Source organism: Macaca nemestrina, chromosome 6 (assembly GCF_043159975.1).
Source record: "Macaca nemestrina isolate mMacNem1 chromosome 6, mMacNem.hap1, whole genome shotgun sequence".
In the NCBI taxonomy this organism is placed as follows: domain Eukaryota; kingdom Metazoa; phylum Chordata; class Mammalia; order Primates; family Cercopithecidae; genus Macaca; species Macaca nemestrina.
This window is the reverse complement of record NC_092130.1, coordinates 173,952,904-173,971,964: the sequence shown is the minus strand read 5'-3', so window position 1 is coordinate 173,971,964 and position 19,061 is coordinate 173,952,904. Positions and strand designations below refer to the sequence as shown.

The window sequence follows — 19,061 nt, the reverse complement described above, 5'->3', positions numbered from 1 at the left end:
TCTCAGAAAGGAAAAAAATGTCGTGGTTCTTGGTTCCTGATAGGCCCCTCAAGGCTGAACCTCCTCACATGTTGGGACTTTAAAGATACAGCTGTATCAGGCCGGGTGTGGTGGCTCACACCTGTAATTCCAGCACTTTGGGAGGCCGAGGAGGGCAGATCATGAGATTAGGAGATCGAGACCATCTTGACTAACATGGTGAAACCACATCTCTACTAAAAATACAAAAAAATTAGCCGGGCGTGGTGGTGTACACTTGCAGTCCCAGCTACTTGGGAGACTGAGACAGGAGAATCACTTGAACCCAGGAGGTGGAGGTTGCAGTGAACTGACTCCAGCTTGGGCAACAGAGTGAGACTCCATCTAAAAAATACAGCTGTATCAAATCTGCTTGTGCTTTAGCCATCTGAGAGGTGAGAATCTTCTGTTTTTGTTATTTGCAACCAATTCTTAAATAAGTGAGTAACAATGTCAAATCAAAATAATCATAGCATATTATTAAAACATTATGAAAATATGTAGAGATATTAAATTTATTTAAGATATAAACTTATGTAGCAATATTTACATGGACATCACCATTTCTTCCTATATCCAAACCAGAAAACTCATAGAGTTGAGTTAATCGAAAATACAGAATTTAAATCTTCATTATTCTCTTCAAAGTAAGGAATTAAAAAAGAATAATCCTGTGATTCCCTCTCTTTACTAATTTATAGTATACTGCATGATGAACACATTTGACTCTCAAGTCAGCAAGGAATGAAAGAGATTAAGCAATTTCATTAGTTATCTAACTCTAAAATGAATGATGTGTTTATAATGATTCAGGATGCTGATACAGTGCAAACACGTTCTTACCACGGCCAAAGCTAAATTGGTTGGGGAGAAATTGTGGATGATCATGAGTAAAATATTTCTTCTTTCATGCTTAAAGATGACGGAGAAAGAGAAAAAACTGTAAAGGCAGCAAGATCATCGTCTTGCACTTAATAACATTGAAAAGGTTCGACTGCTGCTTCCAGTGGAACTCAAAATGAAGAAGTTATTTGTATCTTATTTTTCTTTAGCTCTTTTTACCCCATACCATGCAGAGGTGTCTGCCACAGGGGAATGTCCAATGAGTCATCTTGTTATGTTGCAGAACACAGAAGGCTTCTCTAGATTTTTTTTAATGGTTTTTGAGAAATAAAAGAGCGACATTCCTGATTCTTTCATTACTTCCTCACTGAGAGAGTTAACACATTTAATTTCTGCTTGACAGCTGGGCATGGATTAAGTCTGTTAAGCAGTTAATCCCTTATCTTTCAAACGTAGAGATTTCACCAATGGCATCTCAAAGACGTGCTTACAAGGCAATGTATATTTCTGAGTTACTTACTGAACTGGAACTTGGTTTCCCGAAGGCTGTTACCAGGTGTTTTACCAGGTGACCCATGTCAAAAACAACTTACTTCTCCTTAATTCACAGTAAGCACTTGAAGCAATACCCTGCTTTTAAATGATATGTCTACATTGGCATGAATAATGAATATATTCTTGTTATTATTTCTAGTCCTTGACTTAACACCAGAATGCTTTCTTTATTGTTTTGAAGATCTTAAAAATATATTATAAATGGAACCCATAGTCGTTTCAGAAAATGTGGAAAGTCAAAAAACAAAAAAATTGTACACATAAGTAAAGTCACCAATACTTCCACCATCCACAGTTTATCACTGATAAGGTTTGCTTGTGTGCTTACCTTAAACTTTTGAAATAATGAGTGATCAATATTCTAACTATTCATTTAATGCTATAGAATAATTTTCCCAACTTTTTTGAAAACACGAACATTAGGGATAGCTTAGTTTATGTGCTCAATCTCATACTATCCTTTTAGATACTGAGTAACCCCTAAATGTGTGTACCTTGATTGCACTTGTACGAATTTCAGCAATCGTGCTGATTTCCAGTAGCTATGTTATATATGTTATATGTTATATATGTTATATATTATATATGTTATATATGTTATATATGTTATATGTTATATATGTTATATATGTTATATGTTATACATGTTATATGTTATATGTGTTATATGTTATGTGTTATATGATTCATGTGAATACAATTCAGTGATATCTTCACCAAGCAGAAAACAATGTCCTCTGGCCTCCTACAGTTCCTAGGGTACCGGCCCCAAGCCAGCTCACCCATCCGCAGCACCACTAAATATCTAATGCCCTGAAATACCAGTTCCTATGGAAACCTCACCAAATGGACAGTGAAATAGGAGGATAATTAATTAAATATTTTAATTCTCTGATGCCTGAGATTTTCTAAATACATTTCCTCTTTTGTTTTGTTCTAGAGTGAATTCTTTTAGTGCTCGAGACTACATTGATTTATGTGGCTAATGTATACAGGCATGCACATCCAATTCCGAGTCTCTATCAGGAAATACACAAAATGTGTACTACATTCCTTGTCTCATAGATGTAGCTTGATTTTTTTTTTTTTTATTTCTAGTTTTATTATAGTAGCAGTTCCCCATTGGCCTTCAGCAGGAAATGACAGCGTACTTTTAAAATAACTTTATGTGTTAAAAGGATTTGGGTTGAGATAATTTAGAATTAAGAAGGAATAAACATATTTTGTAAATGTAATGTTCCAAAAGCCATCTTTGGATCCCAGCCGAAAAGACTCTGATTCTTATCACAAGCACTCTTTTCTTTTTTTTTCTTTTCTTTTTCTTTCTTTCTTTCTTCTTTCATTCTTTCTTCTTTCTTTTTCTTTCTTTCTTTTTTTCTTTTCAATCCTGAGATAATAGCTTTCCATCTTGCTGGTCTTGGGATGCAGTTTCTATCAACTTTAAAGACAGGGTTCCAAAATACAGTTGGTTTGAAATATTCAGGACAATGACCCTGCAAGACCAGTAAGAACTGGCCTGGGTCTTCCTTGCCCTGCAGGGGATGTGGCTGGATACATCAGAATGATAGCTTCAAGGGCATGAGCCTACCTGGCTCATTCTCTGTATTTCTCTGATAAGGGTGGGGCAGGAGAGGAAGTCAGATCAACAAAACCTACCATTGTCAGGTCATGAGCTACTGCTAGATGCTTCATGTACCCATGAACTCACTTTACCAAACACACCCACTTGTAACTGAGGTTCAAAGAAGTTAAGACATGGCCCCAGGCCGTTACAAAGAGTGAAGCAGCAACAAGGGGGTGATCTTCTCCCACTTCCTAATCACTGTCATCTCCCTACATTCTTGCAAAATTTTCTTTTCTCCCCAATTGTCAGTAGTTCTATGCAAATTATTCTCAGGAAGCAATAGTTACATATATACACTGCAGACACAAAAATATTGGCCAGCCATATGCAGACAGCGTAGCCCTATTAAGAAAGGGCGCTATTCAAATATCTTGCAGAAAATCTATCTAGTAAATGTTCACTGAGGATCATGTTTCATGAAATAGAATGACTGGTGAGCTGAGTGCTGCATCTGCCTGGACAGCTTCTTCTCTCACTCAGTCATGGGGTGTCTTTCTCGCTCCCCCTTGGCGGCATTCAAGAAGCATATGATGAATCATGTTCTTTTCCATCATTTCAGGGCTGATATTAGTCAACAAATAATTCAGTTGGAACTGAGCGCTAACACTGCAGGCCCAAGTTTATGAAGACACAAGAGTAAGTTCTGACCTACAATTGGAATGATATCTTATGGGAGGCTCCATGGTTCAGCTGAAGTGCAAATAAGACGAGTTTCATCTCGTTTCATCCCATTTTCATAACAGCGTAAATTCATATCTTAATAACTTCAATTTTCTCAAATATGTATTGTCTTGGTCATAAAGGTAACAATGAAAATATGTTACTGGATTTGACACAGAAAAACAAATCTAAGTAACTGCAGCATTAGTTGTAGGTTACATACAAAGAGAGACACTGTTCATTTTCTAGTAAAGTGTAGGAATTCATATTGCTTTCATTGGACACTTTCTAGGTTCTCTGTTTTTCCTAAGTTAGGTAAGGCAACTAAACCCACCACTCCAGGGAGATGAATGACAATCATTTTAATAGGGGAGTATATGCTTGAGCTTGGAGTTCTCTAAAGTGCTCAAAGTGAACAGGAAGTAATTATAATGGGCTGCAAGTACACTCAGGCAACTTACAAAATGCTGTGAAAACACACTATAGCTATTATATGAGAAGATTTACTGCATGGTCCTTCAAACTTCTAACAAATTAACAAATAACATGTGTTTTTTTGTTTTGTTTTGTTTTGTTTTTTTTGAGACGGAGTCTAGCTCTGTTGCCCAGGCTGGAGTGCAGTGGCACGATCTCGGCTCACTGCAAGCTCCGCCTCCTGGGTTCATACCATTCTCCTGCCTCAGCCTCCCAAGTAGCTGGGACTACAGGCCCCCGCCACCACGCCCGGCTAATTTTTTGTATTTTTAGTAGAGACGGAGTTTCACTGTGTTAGCCAGGATAGTCTCGATCTCCTGACCTCGTGATCCACCCGCCTCGGCCTCCCAAAGTGCTGGGATTACAGGCGTGAGCCACCACACCCAGCCACAAATAACATTCTTTAAGAAAGAAGAACGTCAGGAAGACAGTTCATGTATGATTTAGGTAAACATTATCAAATGCATGTACACAAATGCACACAAAAATCTTTGCACAACATATGAGATGAGTAGATAAAACCACAGAGGAAATGCACGCCTATACTCACAATTGCCATTCTGTGGGAGGTCTTCAAGGAAAATGACCATCAAAGAACTACTTGGATGAGCCCTGAGAACACCGTTCCTCCTCTCAGGAATGAGTGGGGAAGCTCAGTACTGTGTGTAAGCTCCTCTTCCAAGGCAGAGTCACGAATGGGCAGCCGTGGACACTCATTCTGGTTCACCATGTGTCTATGTTCCACTGGAGGATCCGTGGCCTCAGGGGCATCTGGACAGCACTCGGGATGGGAGAGAGTGGCTCTGTGTCCCAGGAAAGGAAGAGGGTAGAGGCCTTTAGAGTTTGCTGTACCTGGGGGCTTATGTGAAGCACGTTCTCCCACTCACAGCCTCTAGCTGACCTAGGTTTCTGAGGCTCCCAAGAACAAAACCTCTGAAAAGAATGGGGCCCTATCCTCAGGATTCTGAGATTCTGGAAGGTAACCATACTGAGATGGAGAAGAGGCATGGGAAGGAAAGAGAATAAATCAGAAAGTGAGAGAAATACTCTATAGGATTGAAGTTTAATGAATTGTGGTATGCACTTACTAGAGACCTATGACTTTATTATGTGAATAACTTATACTTTAGGCCATTACCTAGCACAACTAAATTAAACATTTATTTCAAGACGAGATTTGTTGGATGAATATTTAATGATAGGAGCTTTATTACTGAAAATTGCTATTACGTCATTTTTGATCAACACTGATGTTTTAGCTTTATATATATTACTTTTTCATTTATTTTGGTATCTATTAGAAAGATGTATTTTTATTTTCACACATTGTATATTAAACTGAACATTTTATATGTTCCTACTCTCTATTTTTTATTTTCGTAGAGATGGAGTCTCCCCATCTTGCCCAGGCTGGTCTCGAACTCCTGGCCTCAATAAATTCTCCCACTATGGCCTCCCAAAGAGTTGGGATTAGAGATGTGAGCCACTGTGCCAGGCCCTCAGATATTCCTATTCTTGACAGTGGTTTCACTATTAATTTCCTACCCATACTATAACTTGATTTCAGACCAGAGTTTCCAACCAGAAGTTAAAATGTCATATTGAACTATTTTCAACACAAATATTTGTGAAACATAGGAAAAAAACATGGTCTAAGAAAGTTTGCAATGAATACATGTCCTAAAATGTAATTTTAAAATGTTTGATATTATATATACCACAGTCAAACTTGGCAGTCCTTTAAATGATATATTAATAATGTTGTTGTTTTAGAATAATTTTGGCTGAATTTATTTCTATGTAAATATTCCATCCTACAAAATACTTCTTCCTACTTTTCTTTTCGCATGCAGATATTAAGTGTGTAATGCAATGAGGATGGAGCAACATATACATCAATCAAGATAGAGAACATGTCTGTTACCCCAAAAAATTCTCTTATACCTGCTTCCAGGTGATGCTCCTGGCAACCACCAGTTTGGTTTGTAGCATCAAGACTTTACCTGTTCTTGAATTTCAATATATGGAAGCAAGCAGGAGCATAATTCAGCTTCTTTTATTCATAGTTCTTGAGAGTCATTCATGCTGTTGTTTGTATCAGTAGTCCATGTATTTTTTTAAACTAGTGAATCATATTCCAGTGTATAAACATACCACAACTTCTTACATTATTCTTCTGTTGATGGACACATGGCCTTTTCCAGTTTTGGTTGTTATGGGAAAAGCAAATGTAAACATTCTTAAGACTTTTTGTGGGCATTATTGTTTGTTTTTGGTAAATACCTGCTAATAGTGGAATTGCTGGATCTTAGGGTTGGTGTAAGTTTACATTTATCAGAAACTGCTGAACTGCTTTCCAAAGTAACAGTTTGCATGTATGAATCTTAATTGCTCCACAACCACTCCAACATTGGGTGGTATTGATCTATTTAATGTTAGCCATTGGAGTAGTATGAAATGCTTATTGTGAATGTAATTTTGGTTTAGCTCATGAGCAATGATATTGACCATATTTTCATGTGCTTAGTGGCCATTGTTATATTTTCTTTTTGAAATATATGTCTAAGTATTTTGTCTATTTAATTTTGAATTTTTTTTTCTTTTTATTGAGCTTTAAGAATTATATTAGTTCTGGATCTATGACAATCCTCAAATATACATATTCTGAATATTTTCTTTTATCATGTGGTTTACATTATCACTTGTTTAATCATATATTATGAACAGAATTTTTTAAAAATCACATCCAGTTAATCAAATTTTTTCTTTTATGCTGAGTCCATTTTGTGGACTAAATATTACTGCTACACCAAAGTCCTGAGGTTATGCTCTAATATACTTTAGCTGCTCTCAAATGTTAACTTTTACATTTAGGGCAGCGATCCATCTTAAATTAATGTTTTTGTGATTTGTTATGTATTCTTGACAAAATGAGTCTTTTAATATATTTTTAAGTCCTTTGTAATCTCTGGTAATATTTCCAATCTTGAATTCAATTTCATCTGATATTAATCCAATTCTACCAGCTTCCTTATTCTTACTTTTGTATGCTATATCTTTCCTCCATCTTTACACAGTTCTTTATCTGAGACTTTATATTATGTTGCTGAACCTGATTTTTTTATCTCATCTTCTAGTCTCTGCTTTTTAACTGGAGTTTTCAGTCTATTTATATTTAAGGCAATTACTGATACGATTGGTTATAGTTCTTCCACCTTGCAATGCATTTTCATTTTGTCTCATGTGTCTATTATTCCTTTGTTTCTCCCTACCTGTAAAACTTTGGGTTAGATTATTGTTATTAGAATTCCAATTCAATACTTTGATTGAATTTTGTTTCAATATTTAAACTGAAATCTGTACTTACACTGAATTAAAAGTAGGACAGTAGAAATAGTCCAAACCAAATGAGAAAAATAATTTAAATTATACTTTTTTAGTTGTACATTATATTTCTTCGTAGTGGTTATTTTAGGAATTAAAGTATGCATTCTTAATTTATCACTATCTACTTAAAACTATAAATATTACTTCACATACAGTATAAAAGCTGTCAGTGTATAAATTAACCTATCCACCTGTGTTTTGCTAGTGTCATAATTTTATAAAGTATTTGCTATAAATTTCACATTGCAATTAAATCATCTTTGCATTAAATATTTAGTTTTCTTTTAGATAAAATAATAGAGGAAAATGTCATCTTTTACATATGCCCACATATTTCTTATTTTATTTTTATATTTTTGAGGCAGTCTCTCACTGTGGCCCATGCTGGAGTGCAGTGGTGCAATCTCAGCTCATTGCAACCTTTGCCTTCTGGGTTCAAGAGATTCTCATGCCCCAGCCTCTTGAGTAGCTGGGATTACAAGCGTGTGCCACCACACGTGGTTAATTTTGGTATTTTTAGAACAGATGGGGTTTTGCGATGTTGGCCAGCCTGGTCTCAAACTCCTGGCCTCAAGTGATCCACCCCTCATGACCTCCCAAAGTTCTGGGATTACAGGCTTGAGCCACCCTGCCAGTTGCTTCTACCTACATATTTCTATTCTTTTCTGTAGATGTACATTTCCATCTGGTATCATTTTCCTTCATGCTGAAAATGTTTTGTGGTACAGGTCTACTGGTGATTAATCTTTTTCAGATTTTATTTATCTTAAAAGTCTTCATTTCAGATTCATGTTTTGCTTGATATAGACTTCTCAGTTAATGAGTCTGAGTCTGTGTGCATGTGTGTGTATGTGTGTATATGAGTATGGCATGCTGATTTCCAGAGTTGTGCATTATTTTCTGAACAGGGTTGTTCCAAGATAGTCATTCTTCTTTCATAGAAATAACTCTTAGTGTACTATTTTTTAAAATATTGATAATTCAAGATAACATAAATGAACCTTTATTATTATGTTTCAAATTCATGTACCAGGCAGGTAGTAAAAAGAGAATTAAATGTATATTTGAAGCAAAAGTATATTTGTAAAAATATTACATTTACTAAATTATAATGCCAATAAAGATTGCCATTAAATTAATCCTTACACTGGAATTGATATCCAGTTAACAATAATTCTCATCATTATTTATATTGGCCTAAATTCATTTTATCTTTGCAAAATAAAATTATGGAATTCTAAAACCAATCATTAGTTGATAGGGAAGGTTGTCAACAGAAAAATATAATTCATAAATGCAAACATATTTTATTATCAAGTATCATAATACATCATTTAATTGGTTTCAGTTGAATAAAACAAGTTACCCCAGGTTTCTTGTAAGTATGAAAGAAAATAAAAATGTTATGACAATACACAATATGGGTGATCACTACTATTTGTTCATTTTCTCTAGTACTATTGGTGTCTTGATTCTATAATCCAAACTCAAATTAAAATGGATGCTTCACATTTTCTAAAAGTATTCTTTTTGGGGATTGAGGAGTGTTTCCTTGGGAAACAGCCTCACAGTGTTACACATATTATATCTGTATGATGGATAGATCCCATGAAAATATGTCAAGCTTCGCTGGCAGGCTAAAACATATGGTAAGGGTTAGACATTTACCATGTGTGAATTTTCTAAGAATAAGTGGTAATAAAACTAGATCTGCTGTCAGTCAGCTATTCTATATTCCAAAGGATAAGTACACATTAAATTCATGGTATTATATTCAGAATTTTAACATAAATAGCACTCTGATAGAGTAGCAGGATAATGTTTCTTGTTTGCTAATTTGTGGTGGTCACGCTTATTAGATTTGGTCCAAGTGTCTTAAAATATTGAAATCAGAAAATCAGAAGTCATCTTGTCCAGTCTATGTCCATCACAGATCTCATTCTTCACATTTACCAACTCCCCAGAGAATCTGTTATATCTTAAACCACTAGCAGAAGGAGAAAAGTTCTTTTATTGTACCAAGGTGTATTTCTCGTAATTTTCAAATTATCGTTTTCAATTTTATCTCATTGAATCTTCTCAGATAAGCTTCTTTCAGAGGTTAACTCAGAGCTCAATACCAGTTCCTACTGTATACCCACTATTTAGATAAATGATGAGATCACAAGCCAGAAAATATTTTAAAACAGCTCTTTAATTTTACAAAAAAAACCCCAGAAGTTTTTAAAAAAAATTTTCCTCGAAATCATGTGCCACTGTAACCCCAGAAGAGGTAAGGATATACATTGCTAAAAACAAAGAGAACACTAATTACTTTTTCATTTTAAAATCGACCTTCTTGACTCCTTTAGCAAAGTAATGATTGTCAAAGGCTTTGTCTGGAGAGAAATGACTGTTATAAATTTTTTATCTCCTCTGGGATGGACACAGCAGCTTGCCAGTTTCACCAGAAATTTTCTCTTTTTCCTTGATAACTCAACCAATATTGATTTTGTTTAGGCATCTGGTCAGCACAGGCTCTGGAGAGGTAGGCTCCAGAGAGTGAATCCTCGTGGATGTTGGCATTATGGTGATCTCATTTCTCTTCAGGTGACTGGTTGGAAGATATGTGCATGGCATTGTTCTGGCCAATGGCTACAGGGAGAATTCTGTCTAAAATGTCCTGGGGGCGAAAACCCTTTTGTTCTCATGCCCTTTCTATTCAGAATTCTGTTATGGGAGTACAGGACACTTCTTGCTGCAGTGGTTACCTTGTACCCAACAGGTGACAAATTTAGGGAAGAGTATTCATTGTGCCAAGGATGGTACAGCAAAGTGATAAATGGCCCTGGGAATATAGGACTTCATGAAGCCACCTCCAGACATCCTGTTGGATGAAATTATTAATTATCTAGATAATTGAGTCTTGGATGATCAGGAATCCTCTTCCTTGATGCTGAAAGCCATCCTAACCACTATTGCACTTTTAGCACTTCAAAAGGCAAGCCTGCAGACACAGATATAAGAATTTCATTGAATTCCAAGGACAGAGAAAAAGAACAGACGAAGAATAGGAAGTGGAAAGCCCCAGACTGGGTAGTAAGAAGAAAGAAAGGAGGGAGAGCTACGGAGCATTTGGAAGGGGGTAAAGTGTTCTCATAGAACTTCCATAGGAGGAAGCAGACGTTAGAAAAATTTAGGACATGTGTGATAGTGAAAACATTCAACAATCAGTATGGCACGGGCACAGCCCTCAGCATGGACTCCTGTCTTGCATTCACAAAGGGTGCTGTATCAGAGCAGCACCAATAGCGCCTGGCAGGCTAGCAGGGGGAGAATCCGTTCGCTCCTGAGAACCTGTCCCTCACCCCCACAACACACACACCGAATTTTCTGCCTCAAAAATCCCTGCATGCCTCTGAATGTCAGGAGGCCCTGAAGACAGCTGGGGTGAGAGCTGGCCATCTTGCCTGGGTCTATCAGGGTGCCAGGCAAAGTTACCTCAGTCAAGGGTGATGGAAAAGAGTCCGTGAGAGCTGATGGAAGTCCGGCAAGACTGGAGTGTCGCCAGACCCTGACTGGGGTGGCCACAAGTTACACTGTCCATCAGCCAGTGCTAATGGAATGCCCAAGGCAGACACACCTGCGAAGCCACCGGCACAGTGAGCCTTTCTGACAAGTGAGGATCACAGAAGCCCCTGGGTCTGAAGCTAAGATTCCTCTTGCATATCGAATCTCCCCTTCCCCTGAATCCTAGGGGACACTTTGGTTAAGTTTGGGAAGGGTGGGCAGATCTTGAAACTGGAGCTGCTGCTGTCAGCTCAGAGATTGGATTATGTAAAGAGGTTATATAAATAGAAATATAACCCCATTATATAAATATAAATATAACCTTTTTATATAACCCAATCTCATAAAAATACAATCTGTAAAATTCAAGATAGTGTAAATAAACCTTTATTCATATTTTTCAATAATAATAATATAACCCAATCAATAATAATATATAATAATCAATAATAATAATATAACCCAATCTTACATAAATACAATCTGTATTCATACTGATATACATATATTATATATAATATATGTAAATATAACCCCTTTATATAACTTAAGCTTATATGATACTATCTGTAACACCATACATATGGGGTTATATAATTTATCTGTATATAAATTTGTATAAATCTGTATATAAAGGGGTTACATAAATATTAATATTTATATAATATTTATATTATATATAAAGGGCATTATACATAGATATATATATATATAAATAAAAATAAGGGGTTATTTGTATATAAACATAACCCCTTTATATAACGCAATCTTATGTGATACACTCTGTAACCCTACTTACAGATTATATTAGTCTGTTCTCACGCAGCTGTGAAGAAATACCTGCGACCGGGTCATTGATGAAGGAAAGAGGTTCACTTGACTCACAGTCCCGCATGGCTGAGGAGGCCTCAGGAAACTTACAATCATGGTGGAAGGCAAAGGGGAAGCAAGGAACCTTCTTCACAAGGTGACAGGAGAGACAATGCGTGCCGAGTGAAGGGGAAAGCCCCTTGTAAAACCATCAGCTCTCATGAAAACTCACTCACTATCATGAGAACAGCATGGGGGAAAGCACCCCTGTGATTCAAGTACCTGCACTTGGTCCCACCCTTGCCACATGGGGATTATTAAAATTCAAGATGACATTTGGGTGGGGACACAGAGCCAAACCCTATTACAGATCCCGACTGATGGCAGGCACTGCACTCCAACAACTTCCTCTCCTCCCTACCTCAGAGATGGGGCTCTGTGAAAAGCTGAAATCACTTATAGAAAAATAAAGCTCAGGTGAGCTCTACTTGAGAAGTGTATTGCTGGGAAGCATTTTTTTCTGAGTTACAGCTCGAAAGAAACCTCCATCAGGCACACTGTGCAACATAGAGATTCTGAGCCCAGGTTCTGCTTGGTTACTCGTATTGCCGTGGTCTTAGTTTCCCACCATCATTTCTTAGAGTTCATTTCTGAAATTAAATACACACTCTAAAATAATCAAGTCTAGATTTTGTATGTGCTCATTAATCATTTTAAAATTTGCTATGTTTTAATTATCTTTAGTTGCTTACTCCCTACTCCCACTATTATTTAATTGAAATTTATATTCCACCTATTTTTAAACCAGTTGGAATTATCTTTTTAATTAAGCACTATTTGAAATAGAACAATCAGAGGACTGCCATTAATCCACTAATCCTTCTTGGGAATTGGGTAGGGTATCGATCAATCGTTAGTCAATTAAAAAAACAGAAAAGCTTCCAGATGGCTAAAAGAAGCTACAAAACTCAAAGGATTACAGGATTACATATGTATTACAGTAAAAATAAGTAAATTAATTAAACAAGATCATGAATGTGGAGTATCCAGTTGTCTGAGCAGCTTGAACAGTGTGGATCTTTCCCTAAAGGTCTTATACTATAAGACCTTGTGTAAGAATATTATGAATTATTCTGGAGCAATGATCATAAAGAAGGTAAATAAGCACGAGTAATCATCTTTTAAATGCTTTAAAACATTTTAGACATTTCAATGGTTTATGCATCTAACAATCACTGGATTGAAAGTGTTGAGTGGAACCAGTATCCTTTCTGCTTCTGGTTATGGCAACCTATTTAATAAGAAACATACCTGGACGATAGCAGTTCAGCATTTCTTAATACAAATCTCCATGGTTATTTGTCTTGCTCTGTTGCCTAGGCTAGAATGCAGTGGTGTGATCTCGGCTCACTGCAGCATTGACCTCCTGGGCTCAAGCTATCCTCCCACCTCAGCCTTCAGAGTAGCTGGGACTACAGGCGTGCATCATCATACTCGGCTAAGTTTTGTGGGTATTTGTGTAGAGATGGGGTTTCACCATGTTTCTCAGGCTGGTTTCGATCTCCTGGGCTCAAGCTGTCCGCCCACCTCACCCACCAAAAGTGTTGGGATTACAGGCGTTGAGTCACCTCGCCCAGCCTAAGAGCCCATTCTTAAACTCTGGGCTCTAAAATAAGTCTAAGTACCAGGCTAAGTACAAAAATCATTTTATAAATTCCATTTTGCCCTTTTGTTTAGATGTAATTCACTGAAACACGACCGATAGACCCTGAAGAAGAAAAGGGCCGAATATTATTTGGGTCAAGAATACTTTACTCGCAGGAAGCAAAAACATTCTGAAAGGTTCCCAATGAAAGAAGACATCTGATGGGCAATGTATGAATCACTGGACTAATCTGATTTTGTTATGCACTTACACCTGTGATTCCTGATGTCAAACTTCGCAAGTCCTTTATGCCTTGAATTTTCCTATAAAACACCATTGAAAAAGGCAAAGAAGACGGCTAGTGGATACTTTTCTACACCGTCAATGTAGAGGGTTGGCAACAAGGACTTACAACTTACATTTGTAAAATTTTGTCCCAAACAGACATAATTGTATTATGTGCAAATTTAAAGACGAAATATAATTACATACTTTTCTCTTCATATAAAAAAGTAAATGCAACCCTGTAACAATACATAATTACAAACTGTATATCTTAAGAGTAGATACTTTGCACTCTAATGAAACTTGATATAACGTAATTTGAATTAACACTGAGCAACCTCCAAGCCTGATATATATTTTCTATATTTTAATCTAGATATTTTAATATTAATATCTTTAAGATTTCTAAGTGTATATGTTCTTTTTTTTTTTTTTTTTTTTTTTTTTTTTGAGACGGAGTCTCACGCTGTTGCCCAGGCTGGAGTGCAGTGGCGCGATCTCGGCTCACTGCAAGCTCCGCCTCCCGGGTTCCCGCCATTCTCCTGCCTCAGCCTCCTGAGTAGCTGGGACTACAGGCGCCCGCCACCGCGCCCGGCTAATTTTTTGTATTTTTAGTAGAGACGGGGTTTCACTGTGGTCTCGATATGTTCTAAATGTTTAAGATAAGTCTTCCATTTGTTGGCTCCTTGGAAGAATATATTTAGTAGAACAGCTCCCTGCAGCAGGGAGACAGATTTTTTTCCCCATGTATTAGTTATTAGACTATAATGCAATAACGAGGGTCTCGGTTGAAGATTGCTTTTTTATTCCTTTTGCCTGCTGAGCATGAAAATGTCTTCAACGTTTCTCAGTAACAATGTAAATACAGCTTGTCTTGATAGAGTTCGCACATTAACCATATATGGTCATTTGGAGGCAATTGGCCACAGGAGCCCAGCAACCTTCCCTAAACATTGTCCCAGGCACCAGGTTGCACTGAAATAAGAGCTGAGAGAAGTACATTTCAGGTGGCTTATGTGCAGGAAAAAGCAGATTCTGTCTCTTTCAGGAAGGTTCAATTGATTATTCATTTGAAATACCAATTATTACTCTGACAGTAGTTTCTTAACTAGTTTTTATGTAAAAATTTTGTCACTATTTATCTATGTATTCATTTTATTTAAAAAATCCCAGTGTTTAGAATTCCTTGCTCATAGTGATATAAATGATCACGCTTTTTAAATAATAAAGGACAAAACGAGCCTGCATGCTAGTCATCGTCATAATGCATTACTAAAAAGATGTACTCTCAACATGTCTTTTACTTAACCCTCCCAATACTCAAAATACTGCTTAACAGTAGTGGCTTGCTATTTTAGGACAGTGATCAGGATTGAAATAGTGTTATAATCAGCTAATGGCGCGGAGAGTGGGTGAAGGAGAGAGGTCAAGGAGAGCCCCAAATGTAGACGATGAGAATCAGCTCTCTGCACAAGGGAAGTGGAGGGTGGTGGGTAGGTGAGAGTTGGTGTGAAGGGGTGTGGGTGAAGGGTGCCATTGCAGACAAAGGAAGAAACAGGGATATAGGTCCAGAAATGGTGGGAGTGGGGTGTGGCAGAACCTCAGGGGGCTCCCTGCAATTATTTCTGCAGCCTAAAGCAAGAGCTATAATGGCATTAGAGGGCAAAGCCGGGCAGCTGCAAGCAGGAAGGAGATGGTGGGGGAAGAAACTGCGAGAGACTTGAGAAAATACTGGGTAACATTGACAGGAAAAATAGTTGTTTGGATGTGGGCCAGTGACAGAGTAAGAGTAGGACAATCCAAGCCTCCTGGAGCCAGGAGAAGGTTCGTTAGGTTGGGACATTGAGTTCAGTTTCAGACTCATCACTGATGAGAGCTGAGGGTGTAGCTGGGATACTATTTGGAAGAGAATCGCACAGCAACTTAGGTGTGAAGATATTCATATGTATTGCATGCTGCAGCACTCAAATATGCTACTTAACATATTTATTATGGTTTCTTTTTGAAGTCTTCCATTTAATAGCAAAAAATCCTGGATTTATTAGAGGGAATCTGTAACTCAGTCCATGAACATGGGGCCTTATAGCATTTGAAATTAAATTTAGAAATATATCACATTTTCCACAAATGCTAGGCATAATGAACAAACAAAATCTAGCAAACAACAAGCCTATTCTGAGCCGTCGTTGTTCTTCATTCTACCCCCTACACTGGTCTTCACACTTGTCAATCAGTGTGGCCATGCAGGGAGCTCACATATTATACTGCATCCTACCTCCGCCTTCTTGCTGTCAGTGTTTCAACACAGTGAAGCTGCAAAGAGGAGGAAGTTCTTTTTTTTTTTTTTTTTTTTTTTTAGATGGAGCCTCACTATGTCACCCAGGTTGGAGTGCAGTGGCGTGATCTCGGCTCACTGCAACCTCCACCTCCTGGGTTCAAATGATTCTCCTGCCTCAGCCTCCCGAGTAGCTGGGATTACAGGCCCCTGCCACCACGCTTGGCTAACTTTTTGTATTTTTTTTAGTAGAAATGGGGTTTCACTATGTTGGCCAGGTTGGTCTTGAACTCCTGATCTTGTGATCTACCTGCCTCAGCCTCCCAAAGTGCTGAGTTTACAGATGTGAGCCGCTGCGCCTCAACGAGGATGAAGTTTTAAATTATCACTTTATATATCCTGAGAGACCTCACTGATATTGCTCAAGATGTGTTAATGGGAACACACAACACATTTTGCCCAAGATGTGTTGCTGGGAACTCAGTACTAGATGCCATTTTTCTTGATTAAAAACCAACCTCAGTGATATTTTCTCCAGATAATCTCTTTTCCTGGACACATTTATTTTATCATTATTTCTTTATATCTCATCTTCTATGTGCTACTGTTATCCTTTGCTCTGTTGGTCAAGTGGAATTGGTAGCAATAGGTGTTCAATCTTTCATGACAACTTTGCCACTTTGAAATTTGAAAACACTGTGAAGTTTTTAAAGATATAGTGGAGGGTACTGTTTAATAGAGTATTAATAGCAAACATATAAAGACAACCCCTTCAGGACCTGGAAATATTTTTGTCAAATGAAGTTTTGCTTAAAGTAATATATTGCCATTATTCGTCAATTGAACTCAGTTTTTAAAAGAATGAAGTTGTCTGCGTCTTTCTTGATTTATTCATTCATTCATATAGCGCATACTTATTAAGCACTTATTATGTGTTTTGCCAATTTCAGGTAATAGGAACATAATGAACAAAAGAAACAAAATATTTTGCCTTGACAGAACTTACCTTTTAGTGAGGGAACACAGGCCATATTAATACAAAAGTAAGATTTGTGGGTATTTACTAATTGTTATGACACACCACTAATACATTTTTTTCTTGCTTTATACCAAAGGAAATAGTACTATTAAATAATTAGACAAAATTCAACAATCTTCTTGGTGCAGTTCAATTTTATTTTATTTATATATTTTTTAATTGAATGCAAACAATTTTTTTCCTTTCAGTCTAAAAATATTGATTAAAATCCATCCCTTTACCCAGCAGTGGTACAAACATGTTTGAAAGAGTCTTAGAAAAATTCATCCATTTTTTATTTTCCTACTTCAAAAATAAATCAGCTGAAGCTTGGAGATCTTATGTGACTTCTCCAAGGATGTATAGTTGATATCAGAGATGGAAGAAAATCCAGTACATTAAGGAAGCAATTCTGAGAATATTTATAATTACTTCACTATAGAGTGGAATAAGACTAGAAGTGAACTTGATTTATTTTCAGATTTAAAAAAAATCATGAATCAAAACGTGAAGTGGCTTAAAATCAAATGTTGGTTGAATTGAGTGGGAAAGGTGAAATGGGACAAAAATATGCATGAACTATATCTCAGCATTGTTCCATAGACGCCATGTCTTGTCCCTTGATATGCATTTTTTTTAAATTTTAGAGCATAATTAAGTTACTCCTTAATGACTATTTTAAGGGACACCTACAAGGGTATAAAAATAAAAGCCGAGGTATCCGAACTACCCATTTCCGTAAGCTTGCTAAATAAGCCCCTCTTCCTGCACCTCTCTAGGCAACTGATCCTGAGCACACGTCTCCACGGCGGCATGAGTCATTGCTTTTTAGATCACACTCTCCGTGCAAGAGCCGAGAAATCGATATCTCTCACAAGGTTGCAGACGTGCTGGAAACTGATTAGTCATTAACCTATTGTCACTCCTCTCAGCGCCCATGAAAGGAGCTGCAGCATGTCCATGGATTTTGAAAGAGTATCAGGAGTAAACTTCTCCACGGCAGTGGGCATTTGTGAAAGGTCTGTTCTGGAATACCAGTACCATCTTCCCACATGTTAAGGGGCAAAAATCTCAGTGAGTCACCCCAAATCAGGTTTTACAGATGATTTTTTGAAATATTGATTCTGGTATCGTCCCTGAAAATTTAATTGATCAAATAAGCCCATAAAGTAGGGTCTTTTCAAGGCATGTAAGGACCATTTGGCACCGGATGGACAAGAAAATGAACATATTTAATGTTACAGTCAGCAACGTTTTGTTGATGCTTTGGAAACTGAACTGCAAAGAAGTGCTTAAATGAACTGAAAGAGTTAATTTGACTTCTAAGAGCCATAAACTGGCTTGGGTTGGGTGGATTCTATATTCCCAGACTCTGGTTCAATAAAAACGTAAATGTTATCTGGGTACACAAAGCATATTTCATGGTGATAATGAATCTGTTGACATACTGTTCATACTTTATTATATAAATTTTAGTAATGTATTTGCCAGGGAGAAAAATGAATACACGGGGAAAGACTCCGTGCTCAGCTCTGCAACCTGCCCCGGGTTGGCTGGCACACGTCCGCTTCTGTCCTTGGCGCAGTTTGCTGGGCTGCCTTGATTTAATCAATCAGAACCCTGTGGATGTTGAGAGGAACACGACGGCGTCATTGACTGAGCTAATCTAACTGGATTTGAAATAGGAGCTAGAAGATGGGTTATTTTTAAACCAAAACCCGCTGATGCATAAAACTATCCTGCAGCGTGATTGCTTAGATTTATAATCGATTGGGTGTATCTTAGTGTGTATGTAATCCATGAGCGGTGACCAGACTAGGAGGGGATAGGTGGCTTGCGTTCACAGGCAGAGGAGGCCTTGTGCTTTGGCTGGCCTGCCATAGGCTCTGCCTGCAGGCCCAGACTGGAGTGCTGTTTA

General features: G+C 37.4%; 1 long non-coding RNA gene across 1 annotated transcript; it reads left to right on the top strand.

Annotated features, from left to right (window-relative positions):
- Positions 1 to 60: 60 nt before the first annotated feature.
- Positions 61 to 18,538, top strand: LOC139363647 (uncharacterized). The gene is made up of 4 exons (XR_011624361.1): positions 61 to 413; positions 6,028 to 6,128; positions 13,301 to 13,427; positions 17,923 to 18,538. It is a non-coding gene; the product is annotated as an uncharacterized lncRNA (long non-coding RNA).
- Positions 18,539 to 19,061: the final 523 nt, after the last annotated feature.